A 462-nucleotide genomic window follows, 5' to 3' on the forward strand; every position below is an offset into this window, starting at 1 on the left:
AGAAGGGGAAGGGGGTGTTGAGGGCTGGCCCGGACGCCACCCTCCACCGCGTCGGAGACCTCTTGGCTTTGCACTTTCCAGACCTGAATCTCTCTTCCCTTTCCCCCATTCGTTCAGGAGAACCCTGACCCTGGGATCTGCCTCCAACCCCCAATTCCATTCTTGGTGGGGGCGGGGGAGAGGACGTCGTGCAACCCCCTAGGGTTCCGGCTCCTAGGCCTTCAACTCAGGAGGCGGTTCCTGCCCCCCCTGCCCTCTAGCAAGCTGCGTGGTCGCTGCACTCCAGCCCTTCTCCAGAGTCTGCTCTTCCCTCTCTCCCCTCTCGGAGTCTGCCCCTCGCTTGGCATCTTCGACTGAGTCTCTCATCTCTCCCCATCTCTGCAGGCTTCTATCTCCGTATCTCACTCGGCCTGCAGCTTCCCTCGCCAGCTCCCAGACTCTGCAGTTTCCCCTTCCTTCTCC

At 61.7% G+C, this 462-nt stretch overlaps 1 protein-coding gene across 1 annotated transcript in view; it reads right to left on the reverse strand.

Annotated features, from left to right (window-relative positions):
* Positions 1-462, reverse strand: part of KLK13 (kallikrein related peptidase 13) — a 17,804-nt gene that overhangs the window by 14,886 nt on the left and 2,456 nt on the right. The window lies entirely within an intron of this gene.

The sequence above is a fragment of the Carlito syrichta genome, unplaced genomic scaffold (assembly GCF_000164805.1).
Source record: "Carlito syrichta isolate Samal-C Ts95f unplaced genomic scaffold, Tarsius_syrichta-2.0.1 Scaffold314869, whole genome shotgun sequence".
In the NCBI taxonomy this organism is placed as follows: Eukaryota; Metazoa; Chordata; class Mammalia; order Primates; family Tarsiidae; genus Carlito; species Carlito syrichta.